This window comes from Coregonus lavaretus, assembly GCF_964263955.1.
Source record: "Coregonus lavaretus genome assembly, chromosome: 22".
Classification (NCBI taxonomy): Eukaryota; Metazoa; Chordata; class Actinopteri; order Salmoniformes; family Salmonidae; genus Coregonus; species Coregonus lavaretus.
This window is the reverse complement of record NC_140009.1, coordinates 8,993,846-9,008,763: the sequence shown is the minus strand read 5'-3', so window position 1 is coordinate 9,008,763 and position 14,918 is coordinate 8,993,846. Positions and strand designations below refer to the sequence as shown.

General features: G+C 47.7%; 1 protein-coding gene across 1 annotated transcript in view; it reads right to left on the bottom strand.

Moving 5' to 3' along the window:
- Nucleotides 1-14,918, bottom strand: part of LOC311149490 (protein NDRG3-like) — a gene marked incomplete at its 3' end in the record, with an annotated part of 63,478 nt that overhangs the window by 24,735 nt on the left and 23,825 nt on the right. The gene's annotated exons all lie outside the window — the stretch shown is intronic.

Here is a 14,918-nt window from a genome sequence, read left to right as displayed (position 1 = left end):
CAGAAGGCTAAGTGTGAGGATGTGCAGGTCATACAGTAGGACTGTTGAAAGCAGGGTCCTCTTCAGCAGGTCTAGAGGATGACCTAGATTGATAACGGAGGCTGGATCATCATGACAATGACCGCTGCGTGTGAGCGGCATGGCTAATGTCAGAGGTGACGTTGGCACCACACCAGACGGATACGTGCACACTGTAGGGTCTCATCTCACTGCCACACACGTAACGCAGGATGTTGTGTGGATAAGTAGAGGGCCTGCTACCTGTCCCGTCTCACAGACACACTGCCTGCCACCAGATAACATCCTCTGACGTCTGGCTAATCTCATTATGTGGGGATGGAAATCTCTGTCCGTCCACAGCCCTTAGGCCTGACTCTAATTCAACATTAAATGTAATTTAACAGGTCACAACTTCTTCCACACACACATTTATTCAACACAGGAACACAACATCAAAAAGTAAATGAAGGCAATGCATATAGAGGTGTGACAGAACCATAGACTTTCCTAGTAAGCACTCTGCTACTATAGCCTAGTGTGATGCATGTTTCTGTATGGTAGCAATAATGTCGCGGTGGCCATTTTGTTTTTATCGAGTACTCCAATAAACAAGCAGAGACCCAAATAGAGGAGCACTACTAAATGCGTGTGCCTACTTCGGTGTTCAGCTTCCGTCCATTGGTGCAGCTGAAAACCACAGAGATGGTGGTTTGAGGGCCGTACTGCGTCAGAGATCTAAACTGGATGGAAAGACGCCATGCTGAGACATGAGGGCCTCTCAGCAACTGTTCAGAATCAGCCACGTCACCAGAACATTGAGCAATACTCAACACCATGGGGTCTGGGAGGGGGTAGGTTTGAGATCAGGCTAAACCAGTCTGTTCAGCCATGACTGCAAAAAGCAAACCTATGATAACCAGTCACTTCAAGTAGAAATAAAAACTGGTTAGAGAAGGAATAGCTATACAATACAATACAATACAATACAATACAATACGGATGATGGTTGTTCAACCCTGGCCTGTATAAAACACCTCGCTCAGCTGCGCTGACACCTGGCAGAGTCACACTCTCATCTTGGTGAGGAGGAGCAAAAATAGAAGATACGGGTTGAAAGGCTTGGCTGTGTGAAAGGTTGTGTTTGTGAGAGATGGAGGATACGGGTTGAAAGGCTTGGCTGTGTGAAAGGTTGTGTTTGTGAGAGATGGAGGATACGGGTTGAAAGGCTTGGCTGTGTGAAAGGTTGTGTTTGTGAGAGATGGAGGATACGGGTTGAAAGGCTTGGCTGTGTGAAAGGTTGTGTTTGTGAGAGATGGAGGATACGGGTTGAAAGGCTTGGCTGTGTGAAAGGTTGTGTTTGTGAGAGATGGAGGATACGGGTTGAAAGGCTTGGCTGTGTGAAAGGTTGTGTTTGTGAGAGATGGAGGATACGGGTTGAAAGGCTTGGCTGTGTGAAAGGTTGTGTTTGTGAGAGATGGAGGATACGGGTTGAAAGGCTTGGCTGTGTGAAAGGTTGTGTTTGTGAGAGATGGAGGATACGGGTTGAAAGGCTTGGCTGTGTGAAAGGTTGTGTTTGTGAGAGATGGAGGATATGGGTTGACAGGCTTGGCTGTGTGAAAGGTTGTGTTTGTGAGAGATGGAGGATATGGGTTGAAAGGCTTGGCTGTGTGAAAGGTTGTGTTTGTGAGAGATGGAGGATATGGGTTGAAAGGCTTGGCTGTGTGAAAGGTTGTGTTTGTGAGAGATGGAGGATATGGGTTGAAAGGCTTGGCTGTGTGAAAGGTTGTGTTTGTGAGAGATGGAGGATACGGGTTGAAAGGCTTGGCTGTGTGAAAGGTTGTGTTTGTGAGAGATGGAGGATATGGGTTGACAGGCTTGGCTGTGTGAAAGGTTGTGTTTGTGAGAGATGGAGGATATGGGTTGAAAGGCTTGTCTGTGTGAAAGGTTGTGTTTGTGAGAGATGGAGGATATGGGTTGAAAGGCTTGGCTGTGTGAAAGGTTGTGTTTGTGAGAGATGGAGGATATGGGTTGAAAGGCTTGGCTGTGTGAAAGGTTGTGTTTGTGAGAGATGGAGGATACGGGTTGAAAGGCTTGGCTGTGTGAAAGGTTGTGTTTGTGAGAGATGGAGGATACGGGTTGAAAGGCTTGGCTGTGTGAAAGGTTGTGTTTGTGAGAGATGGAGGATACGGGTTGAAAGGCTTGGCTGTGTGAAAGGTTGTGTTTGTGAGAGATGGAGGATACGGGTTGAAAGGCTTGGCTGTGTGAAAGGTTGTGTTTGTGAGAGATGGAGGATACGGGTTGAAAGGCTTGGCTGTGTGAAAGGTTGTGTTTGTGAGAGATGGAGGATACGGGTTGAAAGGCTTGGCTGTGTGAAAGGTTGTGTTTGTGAGAGATGGAGGATACGGGTTGAAAGGCTTGGCTGTGTGAAAGGTTGTGTTTGTGAGAGATGGAGGATATGGGTTGAAAGGCTTGTCTGTGTGAAAGGTTGTGTTTGTGAGAGATGGAGGATACGGGTTGAAAGGCTTGTCTGTGTGAAAGGTTGTGTTTGTGAGAGATGGAGGATACGGGTTGAAAGGCTTGGCTGTGTGAAAGGTTGTGTTTGTGAGAGATGGAGGATACGGGTTGAAAGGCTTGGCTGTGTGAAAGGTTGTGTTTGTGAGAGATGGAGGATACGGGTTGAAAGGCTTGGCTGTGTGAAAGGTTGTGTTTGTGAGAGATGGAGGATACGGGTTGAAAGGCTTGGCTGTGTGAAAGGTTGTGTTTGTGAGAGATGGAGGATACGGGTTGAAAGGCTTGTCTGTGTGAAAGGTTGTGTTTGTGAGAGATGGAGGATACGGGTTGAAAGGCTTGGCTGTGTGAAAGGTTGTGTTTGTGAGAGATGGAGGATACATGCGAGGTCCCCTCATACAGACACCTGTAACCATGTTGAACATGACGACTCTGATCAAAGAGGCTTCAGTAGACGGGGATTGCCACAACTGTAGGATAAACAACAAGGGAAATGATATTTAGTAGCCTGGGGCTTTTATCTACCAGATGAAATGGAAGCCTGAGATAAAGACAAAAAGCAACATTGCTTTTTCTTCTGAAACATCAAGGACCTCAAATAGCTTCCGAGTCAATGGTGGCCTTGACCAAAGAAAACGAAGCACTCAATGCTTTGAAAACAGCAGCAGTCCCAATAACTTTTTTAAAACGTATTCACGGCAGAAGGTTGAGGGGGCTGTGCACCGCTGATATTTGGCTTGTGACTAAAGACAGGAAGGCTGTGGTTGTCACAATGGAGGGGTCAGGTGATGGGGAGAGGGGATCTGCTGCAGTAGTATCCTGAGAAGAATGGGCTGCAAGTGATTCTTTTTGCCCCCCCCCCAAAACTTTTTAGTAAAAACATTACAAAGTAAAAAAAATTAATAAAAACTGTTATCGTGTCTCAATGTAATCAAGGTATGAAATTGTTATTTTCGCTCACACTTTGGATAGTCCAGATAGTACGACCATCTGTAGAGCATCTACAGATCAATTATCTGTTGATAAGCAACTGCTTGCTAAGGTTACGGTTAGGTTTAGAATAAGGGTTAAGGTTAGGGTTAGTAGATAGTGGAAATGTTACTGATAGTCTGTAGATAATCTACAGACGGACTATCCAAATAAAGTGTTACCTTATTTTCAAATATAACCTATTTTTCGGCTTAGTTGTGGCCAATTTGCAGTGTACAAATTATTATAATTATGTTCCGGCCCCCCGATCATGCCTGAATCTAGTTACCTACCCCTTAGTGATGGGGGGGGGGGGGGGGGGGATGTATACAGTTACATATCGGGATATCATTTTTTATGATATATTGTATCGTTTTGACAATATTTTATGCGCTAGTTGGCATTACCTCCAGTATTTTTTAATTCAAAGCTTGATCTCTATCTTGTTTTTAAATAGGGAGCCAGTTTGTTTTTAGTGCTTTTATTTCCATGACTGATCAAAACGTGTTTTCTCATGGCTCACTCGTCCCTCTGCAGCAGACATATGTTGAGCAACATGTTTGGAACCATCGAATCACAATAAAATCAGTGTTGAGTCGCAATACATATAGAATCGTGAGGTCCCTGGCAATTCCCAGCCCTACTACCCCTGGTCTAGATCGTGTCATTCAGAGAGCATTGCAAGTCTGGACCCATTTCTCAAGGGGCGTGGGAATCTGAGGTGGCATTTGAAGTGTAAACAATACCCATACGAAAGCCTAAAATGTCAGTATTCATTGGTAAAAGCCTCAAATTCACCCCCTCTGAACGACAACAAAGACAAACCGAGAGGAGCCACTTCATATGCAACAAGTTAAAAGAGAAAAGCTGAACACTATCGGTTACCACGACAACACAGATCCTGCTGTTCCATATTATAGAGGGAAAAGCAACATGGTAATCATCATATCGGTGGTGTTGTTTTGTAGAGCCACTTTATGCTAAATGAGGAAGAGGGGTTCAAAGATGGTTCAGCAGGAGGAGAGGCAGGTGTTCTGATAAACTTTCAAGAGTTTTTCACCACCATTGCCAGCAACCTTGTTGACCAACTCCCAGAATGCTCTGGCACATTTGGAAACCATCCTATTGAAACCTATTATTCAGCCATGGGCATCTCCGAAGGACAGTTTGCATTTTACGAGGTTTCAACTTCAGATGTTTCAAAGATGTTTAAAGATAATATAATAATATAATAATAATAATAATAATAATAATAATAATAATATGCCATTTAGCAGACGCTTTTATCCAAAGCGACTTACAGTCATGCGTGCATACATTTTTACGTATGGGTGGTCCCGGGGATCGAACCCACTACCTTGGCGTTACAAGCGCCAAGCTCTACCAGCTGAGCTACAGAGGACCACAAGATCTTCACAAACAGAAAGCAACACGACTGGATAACATCCCAGCTTGATTCCTGAGCAAAATAACCCCAATGCACTTCTATGGGCTTATTAAGCTTGTCGCCTGCCTTCTCGCCTTTGGGACAATGACTCCCATTGTTAGGGCAGAGACAGGAGCATCTCGTCTTTATATTCAGATCTCTGATGTAAATGGAGAGATGCACACAGCACAGAAGGAGCAAAGGACACGAGAAGATGAGAAGACAACATTAGAACAAGCGGACAAACGCAAATAAAAAAATGAAATCCAAAAATAGACTATTCCGATACATGCATTTCAAACATCGAGCAAAAACATATTCAAATTAATTTGATATATCGCCCAGCCCCCAGTACTAAACCCCACCCCCAGCACTAAACCCCACCCAGTACTAAAACCCACCCCACCTCCAGTACTAAACCCCATCCTCCCTACCTCTCCACCATTAGTCTTGTCACACCCTTCACTCCACTGGATGGGGTAAACAATGCGGTCTCTGTCCTCTCCCACCTTCGCCATGCCTTCCACTTGGTAGAGGCCTGCCTTATTTCCCCCAGTCTGATTGTCACAGTCAGGGGCCTTGAGAATATCAAACCCTTTTCAAACCCTCTACCTCCCTGGTGTATTGATACACTGACAACACTGTTCATTCTCCTTCTGCTGGATATTCATCAGTAAGAGGAGAGGAAGAATAAAACACACACAGAGACCGACACAAACAGACAGACGCATGCATTATTTCTTGGTCACGAACGCTACAAACATACAGTCACACTCACTAGCACAAATATGCGCAGCAGGTTTCTCGTTTCCTCAGTCATACGCTCACCCATATCGCCACAGTGCCTAACACACACCTTCCCATGCCATAGAGATCACACCCCTGAGAAACAACCCAGAGAAATCAGACACACCGCTGCTCAGAGTCAGAGCTCAAGCAACATGCAGGCCACTGAGGGTGCCTGACGATGGGATCAGCAATAAACACAACCTAACAGACAGTCCCACTCACCACCACACCAATGGCCGAACAGGCAATGGCAATCTGGTTGAGATCCAGAACGGCGGTCATTTTGTCAGCCAGAGAAAGGAGAGGAGTGCTGTCTGTCTGTCTGTCCCTGTATTGTCTGTGAAGAGGGGCGGTGGTGGTGACGCTGGCGGCGGAGAGGTGGCTAAAGGAGGGGGCAGCGGCAGAACGGAGAGCGGAGCCCACAACGAACGACTGAAATGTTTTCGATAGCAGCAGCTGGTCCCACCAAAAGAGGGGAGGAGAATGTGTGTGAGAGAGGGAGGGAGAGGGAAGGAGGGAGACTGAGGGAGCGGAGAGGCGGTGTGAATGGGAGCTCCAGAGAGACGTGGAGGAAGTGTGGAGAAAGGAAGAAGGGGGAGGGGTCTGCACAGCTCTCAGGGTCGTCTGGGCACTCAGTAGCCCTCTAATTGCATTTAGAAGGTCAGGTGGGCTGGTAGGTTGAACAGATTCTACCATGTCACCCACGCACACTCCACTGGCTTCCAGTCGAGGCTCTCATCCACTACAAGACCATGGTACTAGCCAATGGAGCAGCAAGAGGAACTGCCCCTCCCTACCTTTAGGCTACAGAGCATTCGGAAAGTATTCAGACCCCTTGACTTTTTCCACTTTGTTACGTTACAGCCTTATTCTAAAATTGATTTTTTTTTTTTTAATCCCCCTCATCAATCTACACACAATGACAAAGCAAAAACACATTTATTACAAATAAAAAACAGAAATACCTTATTTACATAAGTATTCAGGCCCTTTGCTATGAGACTCTAAATTAAGCTCAGGTGCATCCTGTTTCCATTGATCATCCTTGAGATGTTTCTACAACTTGATTGGAGTCCACCTGTGGTAAATTCAATTGATTGGACACGAGGTCCCACAGTTGTCAGAGCAAAAACCAAGCCATGAGGTTGAAGGAATTGTCCGTAGAGCTCTGAGACAGGATTCTGTCGAGGCAAAGATCTGGGGAAGGGTACCAAAAAATGTCTGCAGCATTGAAGGTCCCCAAGAACACAGTGGCCTCCATCATTCTTAAATGGAAGTAGTTTGCAACCACCAAGACTATTACTAGAGCTGGCCGCCCAGCCAAACTGAGCAATCGGGGGAGAAGGGCCTTGGTGAGGGAGGTGACCAAGAACCCGATGGTCTCTCTGACAGAGCTTCAGAGTTCCTCTGTGGAGATGAGAGAACCTTCCAGAAGGACAACCATCTCTGCAGCAGTCCACCAATCAGGAGCGCTGCAGAGATGTCTAAAAACCTGTTTTTGCTTTGTCATTATGGGGTATTGTGTGTAGATTGATGAGGAAAAAATGTATTTCATCAATTTTAGAATAAGGCTGTAACGTATCAAACTGTGGAAAAAGGGAAGATGTCTGAATACTTCCCAAATGCACTGTTTGCTCAACCCTTACACCCCAGCCTGAGTACTCCATTCTGCCACCTCTGGTCTCTTGGCCCTCCCACCTCTACGGGAAGGCAACTCCCGCTCAGCCCAGTCCAAGCTCTTCTCTGTCCTGGCACCCCAATGGTGGAACCAGCTTCCCCCTGAAGCTAGCACAGCAGAGTCCCTGCCCATCTTCCCAAAACATATGAAACCCTACCTCTTCAAAGAGTATCTTAAATAAAGCCTTTCGTGAACCAACACTCGCACTTTACCCCACCCCCCCCCTTACTAGCACTGACTTTCCTGATAGCTACTTTAGAGGAAAAATGTACTTACAATATTCTGATATGTGGTTGTCCCACCTAGCTATCTTAAGATGAATGCACTAACTGTAAGTCGCTCTGGATAAGAGTGTCTGCTAAATGACTAAACTGTAAATGCAAATGGAAGAGGGGTAAGGAAGGGGTGAGGAGGGCTGAAATAGTGTGAGGATAGGGGAGTGTGTCAGCGCCAGGGGAAGAACACATTAGTGGTTGGATCGGAAGAGGATAAATAAACTACCTGTGGATTGGCTGACACTGAACACCTGACTAAACTATTAGGTTTAGGCATGATATGGTAATAACCTTACATAGACGTCTAATCCATTCCAATCCATCGAGTTCTTAGAAAATGGCGTGTTGGTGGATGATTTGGAATTGGGCATTATCATGTCATGTGCATACCATCCGTTTGTTTTAGGAGGCAGGGGCTTTGTTGGAGGTCTGGCTGCCCCCTCTAAGGAGCCTGGCCTGGGTTTAATCCTCAGTCTGTTCATGGGGAACAATCTGTCTGCTCTGCCTCCCAGGCCTGCTGTCTGCAGCCCCAGCACAGAGACGGAGGGAGCATTAGCATGAATGGGGGAGGGTGGGGAGGGGGGAGGGTTACATGCAGATTTTGGATGTCAAGAAGACAATATGGCTTTCTCAGCCAGTGCAACTCAATATTAGGAAGGTGTTCCTAATGTTTGGTATACTCAGTGTACACACACAGAGACACTGTGGCAGAAATACTGTAGCTCTGCTAAAACGAGTACCCAATGGATTTGGAGGACAGGATTAGGGCTGATTCAGGACAGGGAAAGCAGCCCAAAACTACGCTCCAAACTGGGTCAGTGCTATTGTTGCTACCTCGGCCCAACCCTGGGATCACCAGCTGCCATGGTCACTCTGCCCTGCAGCAGGCTGATCTCTGCACCTCCAACCTGGATACAGTAGGAAAAATGGATGCACTCACTAAGTCGCTCTGGATAAGAGCGTCTGCTAAATGACTAAAATGTAAAATACAAACCCAAATTAGAGCTGATTCCTGGGGTTAGAATGACCATAACCTGGTTAATTGAGGTAAAGTGGCAGTCCTGGAATCACACAACAAATGTTAGATAACACTTTGTTTCCAAGTGGAATGCTGATGAACCATGCCAGTCTAGCTTTGTGTTCATGTTGTGTACCTGATCTGTTAAGTTTTTTTAAACCATTTATGTGGGTCATATGAATGGGGTTGCCAAAGTAATGCTGAGACAAGGATATCCTCCTCAGGCCCAGAAAGGCCCGGGAGATGGCCCTGATCAGTCTATAGCTGTGCAGACCACCTCTGACATTTGACAGCTTCTATAGCGGAGATCTAAAAAGGTGGAGATCTTTGAGAGACATCGGTCTATGAGCATATTCAAACATCTTGATAGGAAACACCTCCCTCATAGTGACATTACTGTGAGGGGGAGAGGGGATACCTGGGCCACATACAGTCCACTATCTACAGGGTATCCACTCCGAGCACATCTTGGGTGTGGGAGAGGCTGAAACCAGGTGTTTTGCTGCAGTGCGAGCGGGTAAGGCTTCTACAACAACTGTTGTGCTCAGCTAACCAACTGCCAACTTGAGGTAACAATTGTGCGCGGTGCTGAACTATCAGCTCAATAATTGTCACAAGAAATAGTAACTTCATGCTTGCATAGAATTAGATCTATTCAGAATAATGTAGGTCATGGCATCAGCCACAGAGGGCGCTACATATTTACTAATTACCATAACAGTGTTGTACGTTTTCCCCAATGTTCCCTGTGTTTAAACTGACCTGTGCATTCACCTACCCCTCCTCCTCTCCACCTCTACCCCTGTCCCTGACGGCCGTGTTGGGATATAAATATCTTGACCGTATTGCTCCTATAATGACTCCATCAGAATAAATCAATCAATCTCTCGGCAGGCGGCTTCCCAACATCTATCGGCAGGCAGGAGTTAGGACCCTGCCCTTCAGCAGCCCATCTAGGTCACATGGCACCAGGGGAGACAGCATGACCGACCTATAGGGAAAACACTGAGTGGATGTGATAGGGAAGGTTGCTGTCAGCACTGTAGTTTAAGCCCAGACCTTGTGCCAGTCAAATCCACTCCTGTCCCGATGCAGGCTCACCGGCTGCTGTGATGCCATATGCAGAAAACAGGCAGGCCACATGACAGGCCAGATCGGAGGATAGTTTGGTGTCAAGCCGTCACAGCAATCACATCAACTACGATCACACCAGTACGATAAATGTATGCACTCACTACTGCAAGTCGCTCTGGATAGGAGCGTCTGCTAAATGACTAAAATGTAACGAATAAAAACCAAGCACAGAATGATGGCCTAAACCTGTCCAGTCAGGGACACCATTATCAAATTAAAGCACACTTTTCATTAGCCTCGAGAGCCACCCTGATCTCGCAAACTTACATGAATGGTTTGCTGCATGGACACACGATATGTGTTCAGCAAACCATTCATGTAGTCCCGTGTAGCTCAGTTGCCTGTCTGCATGTGCCTGTCTGCATGTGCCTGTCTGCATGTCCCTGTCTGCATGTCCCTGTCTGCATGTGCCTGTCTGCATGTGCCTGTCTGCATGTGCCTGTCTGCATGTGCCTGTCTGCATGTGCCTGTCTGCATGTGCCTGTCTGCATGTGCCTGTCTGCATGTGCCTGTCTGCATGTGCCTGTCTGCAGGCAACTGGGTGAGGGCGCTGGGTTGCCGGCAGGGGGGGAGGGCGCTGTGTTGCCGGCAGGGGGGGAGGGCGCTGGGTTGCCGGCAGGGGGGAGGGCGCTGGGTTGCCGGCAGGGGGGAGGGCGCTGTGTTGCCGGCAGGGGGGAGGGCGCTGGGTTGCCATGAGGGGGGAGGGCGCTGGGTTGCCATGAGGGGGGAGGGCGCTGGGTTGCCATGAGGGGGGAGGGCGCTGTGTTGCCAGCAGGGGGGAGGGCGCTGTGTTGCCAGCAGGGGGGAGGGCGCTGTGTTGCCAGCAGGGGGGAGGGTGCGGTCTCCGCTGGAGAGAGCAGAGGACTCACGGTGGGACGAAGAGGAGGAGTGCTCAGAGTCGATGAAGCTTCCTCCTCTATACCTGCGGTTATATTTAGCTCCATCCTGCGGTGGGACGGGAAACTTGCAAGGCTGGAGATACAAAGCCATTTATTTTCTGTTCCATTAAAGCCTGTGTCTGTCTGTCTGCATGTGTCTGCCTGCATGTGTCTGCATGTGGATGCGCGTCTGACTGCATGTGTCTGTCTGCATGTGTCTGCCTGCGCGTGCCTGCCTGCGCGTCCCTGTCTGCATGCGTCTGTCTGCATGCGTCTGTCTGCATGCGTCTGTCTGCATGTGGATGCGCGTCTGACAGCATGTGTCTGTCTGCATGTGTCTGCCTGCGCGTGCCTGCCTGCGCGTCCCTGTCTGCATGCGTCTGTCTGCATGCGTCTGTCTGCATGTGGATGCGCGTCTGACAGCATGTGTCTGTCTGCATGTGTCTGCCTGCGCGTGTCTGTCTGCATGTGTCTGCGTGTCTGTCTGCATGCGTCTGTCTGCATGTGGATGCGCGTCTGTCTGCATGTGCCTGTCTGCATGTGGATGCGCGTCTGTCTGCATGTGGATGCGTGTCTGTCTACATGTGCCTGCCTGCATGTGCCTGCCTGCATGTGTCTGCCTGCATGTGTCTGCATCTGCGTGCGTTGGTCTGCCTGCCTGCCTGCGTCTGCCTGTCTGTGTGTGTGTCCCCGTCTGTCTGTGTGTGCTTGAAACCGCCAAGACAAGGTCAACCTGGAAGTAAATGGTGCTTCATAAGCCCGCTGAGACACAGGATGTTAATTAAGGAAGAAGAAAAGCACTGAAGGAAGAGAGGAGAGTCATTTAGAGAATGAGATGCAGCAAGGCTTCTCTCAAGGCTCCTGCAGGCGGCTGGGTTGCATGTATTACATTGCAAAGCCTCAGGGTTGTTAGGATTCAGTGAATCAAATCAAATCGTATTGGTCACATGCGCCGAATACAACAGGTGCAGACATTACAGTGAAATGCTTACTTACAGCCCTTAACCAACAGTGCATTTATTTTTAACAAAAAAAGTAAAAAATAAAACAACAAAAAAAGTGTTGAGAAAAAAAAGAGCAGAAGTGAAATAAAATAACAGTAGGGAGGCTATATATACAGGGGGGTACCGGTGCAGAGTCAATGTGCGGGGGCACCGGCTAGTTGAGGTAGTTGAAGTAATAAGTACATGTGGGTAGAGTTAAAGTGACTATGCATAAATAATTAACAGAGTAGCAGCAGCGTAAAAAGGATGGGGTGGGGGGGCAGTGCAAATAGTCCGGGTAGCCATGATTAGCTGTTCAGGAGTCTTATGGCTTGGGGGTAGAAGCTGTTGAGAAGTATTTTGGACCTAGACTTGGCACTCCGGTACCGTTTGCCGTGCGGTAGCAGAGAGAACAGTCTATGACTAGGCTGGCTGGAGTCTTTGACAATTTTGAGGGCCTTCCTCTGACACCGCCTGGTATAGAGGTCCTGGATGGCAGGAAGCTTGGCCCCAGTGATGTACTGGGCCGTACGCACTACTCTCTGTAGTGCCTTGCGGTCGGAGGCCAAACAGTTGCCATACCAGGCGGTGATGCAACCAGTCAGGATGCTCTCGATGGTGCAGCTGTAGAATTTTTTGAGGATCTGAGGACCCATGCCAAATCTTTTCAGTCTCCTGAGGGGGAATAGGCTTTGTCGTGCCCTCTTCACGACTGTCTTGGTGTGTTTGGACCATGATAGTTCGTTGGTGATGTGGACATCAAGGAACTTGAAGCTCTCAACCTGTTCCACTACAGCCCCGTCGATGAGAATGGGGGCGTGCTCAGTCCTCTTTTTTTTCCTGTAGTCCACAATCATCTCCTTTGTCTTGGTCACGTTGAGGGAGAGGTTGTTGTCCTGGCACCACACGGCCAGGTCTCTGACCTCCTCCCTATAGGCTGTCTCATCGTTGTCGGTGATCAGGCCTACCACTGTTGTGTCGTCGGCAAACTTAATGATGGTGTTGGAGTCGTGCCTGGCCATGCAGTCATGGGTGAACAGAGAGTACAGGAGGGGACTGAGCACGCACCCCTGAGGGGCCCCCGTGTTGAGGATCAGTGTGGCAGATGTGTTGTTACCTACCCTTACCACCTGGGGGCGGCCCACACTCATACATCCACACTCAGTCTAATAACAGCAATCTACTACATATCAACCCAGCTCATCTCACGCTGACAACATACAGCGCCCACGCCCCGTCACTCTATCTGCCACAATTAGTTGATTGGCCAATCAATCACCATAGAGAGGTGTCCGACAGGTTCACGAGAGGAGTGCGTGTGTGTGTGTATTTTTAGTCTGACTGAGGGAAATAAGTCAACCATGATGATGTGTCATAGGGAGAAGGAACCAAAACTATCATCATCTTTATGCACATTACAACATCACTTACTATGATGGTTTTGGTCGGACTGCCACCCAGAAACCACCACAGACACAAAACACAAACAATCGCTGTGCATTCCCAAGAAGGGCTCAAGAAGACTAATGAGCACAGCAAAGCTGCAACGATCTCACAGACAAAAAGCAAACATTGCCTGCCCCCCACACCTAACTTATAGTGGGGTGGTAGATGCCCAGTTTCCCTTATGGCTCAGCTCAGGTGCCAACATACACCATAAACATATACATAATTTACAAACACACACACACGTCAGCTCAGACAGATCCAGCTCAGAGAGACCCAAGCTCATGAGCTCCATCAGCGGATGTTTATTTAGAATGGAAAATGAGAGTGTTTATGCAACAAATGTTAGTGCATCAACTCGTATCGCATAGATTCGTTCCTCTAATCAAATAATTTCAAACTAAAACGTATGGTTCCTTTATGGTATCAGAGCCCATGTATCTAGATGCGTATCGAATCATATTGAAAGGAAAAGATGCACATCCCCTCAGACTGACCATTCTACTGTGGGTAGGCCTAAAGATGCAACGATCTCTCAGACTGACCATCCTACTGTGGGTAGGCCTAAAGATGCAACGATCTCAGACTGACCATCCTACTGTGGGTAGTCCAAAAGATGCAACGATCTCGACTGACCATCCTACTGTGGGTAGGCATAAAGCTAAAACGATCTCAGACTGACCATCCTACTGTGGGTAGTCCAAAAGATGCAACGATCTCAGACTGACCATCCTACTGTGGGTAGGCCTAAAGCTGCAGCTGCAGCGATCTCAGACTGACCATCCTACTGCGGGTAGGCCTAAAGCTGCAGCGATCTCAGACTGACCATCCTACTGTGGGTAGTCCAAAAGATGCAACGATCTCAGACTGACCATTCTACTGTGGGTAGGCATAAAGATGCAACGATCTCAGACTGACCATCCTACTGTGGGTAGTCCAAAAGATGCAACGATCTCAGACTGACCATCCTACTGTGGGTAGGCCTAAAGATGCAACGATCTCTCAGACTGACCATCCTACTGTGGGTAGGCCTAAAGATGAAACGATCTCAGACTGACCATCCTACTGTGGGTAGTCCAAAAGATGCAACGATCTCGACTGACCATCCTACTGTGGGTAGTCCAAAAGATGCAACGATCTCAGACTGACCATCCTACTGTGGGTAGGCCTAAAGCTGCAGCGATCTCAGACTGACCATCCTACTGTGGGTAGGCCTAAAGGGCCGTCCACACCAAGGAAGATAACTATAAACCTGCCATGCTAGTGTTACTTAACTTGTGGTCTCATTTCGATCCTCTTCCACTGTGTTGTTGGGGTCGAACTAAATCATGTATGAGTCATGAATCATGTATTAGAAAATACTTCTGTAATGAAACACTTTTGCTGGGAGGTGAAGAAAATCTGTCTGAAGTTACAAGATGGAAATATTTGAATAGCAGAAGTGGGTAAAGCTCTGAAGACATCCAGCATCTTTTTGGATTGCTTTGGTCTAATTCTCGACTAGTATATATTTGAATCCTTAACTGACAACTACAAAAAGAGTGGAGAACAATAATGAGAGCTATTTTTTAGATCACTTTCAGAGCAATGTTTTCCCTGTCCCTCCTACGACAACATATTGACAACCCATCTAAAACGTGTGCTATAGAAGTGTTCTTGGTTGTAGGTGGGCGCTGCTGCTTGGAGAGGAGAAGGCAGAGAGCATGGTCAGCTTGCCTGAATAACTGGGCATGTGTGAGCATATTGGTGGGTGGCCACCTTAATTATAGGACGACTTCGGAGAATGATGATCCACGACAAACAGCGCACGAGAA